Raw genomic sequence first — 1,167 nt, 5'->3', positions numbered from 1 at the left:
GGGTATGTTTATAGATTTATGTATATTTGTGTGCATTTGTATATAGCAAGCTATTTATTTATTATTGTTGTAATGTCTCTTTTTTCATCAACACAAGAAGGTGATATCCATTGAGCATACTTAAGACACAGTAATCTACTATATATAGATATACATACACATGAATGTCTGTGGACATATGATCTGATTTATTGCAGTGACATATTAGTAGGGAAATAGAGGCCAATTTGCTTATATATAATCCCACTATTTTCATAGAAGTCTATAATGACTTTGCAGATGTTTAACAGAGTGCTTCCTTCCTTCCAATAATGTTTATTTAAAACTTATCCACCTCTAAGGAGTGCATGTTTATTTATATGGTTATGACATAAGGAACAGTATGGTGCTGTCTGCATAAATGAATATAATCGGTGTTCAAAAGTGTGGGGATTCGTGTGATAATCTTTCTGCGAACAAAACAGATTTTATAGTATAACTCTTGTGTACCATTTTCCATTAATTACAAGAATTGGCCAAATTTCTCTATGATCATAAATATATGTTTTGTGTATATTACCATTTTTAAAGAATCAGTTTCAGTTTTTAGTGAGAGACAACTGCATATGCTTCTTCTGCTATATAGGGCATCATTGGTGTGAATTCAGGGTAAACAAGAGTCAGGATTGTTTTTTTAGAATACTATTATTATTACTGATCAAAAGTGCTCTCTGTCTACTGATTACCTTAATGATCTGACATGTTTATGCTTTTTTAATGTCAATGATATAATAACCATAATGGCTGTGCTATTATATTTTGTTTCTCTGTGTATGGACATTATTATATAATTGAAAATATGAATTTCTGTGATTTGATGATTTATCTGAATATATATAGCTAGATTAACCCAGTAACGGGTAGAATTTCTAGTAAAGTTGGGTGAGACAGGCTCTCATTAGGGCGAGCACTCCTTGCCTGGGTAATTGTCTGGCTTGTGGTAGTGTGCATGATTTCTCATCACAGTGATCAGGACTTATTATGAAATAAGGCATCACCTGTTGTCTCTGATTATTTACCGTCATGATATCTCGTCACTCTTCACCAGTTAGTCAAGGGTGTGAATCAGATAATTGAAAAGGAGTTTTCTTATACTGAAATTGCTATCATTGGAAAGGAACAAAATGG

Source organism: Penaeus monodon, chromosome 21 (assembly GCF_015228065.2).
Source record: "Penaeus monodon isolate SGIC_2016 chromosome 21, NSTDA_Pmon_1, whole genome shotgun sequence".
NCBI lineage: Eukaryota > Metazoa > Arthropoda > Malacostraca > Decapoda > Penaeidae > Penaeus > Penaeus monodon.
Note: the sequence above shows the minus strand (reverse complement) of the source record.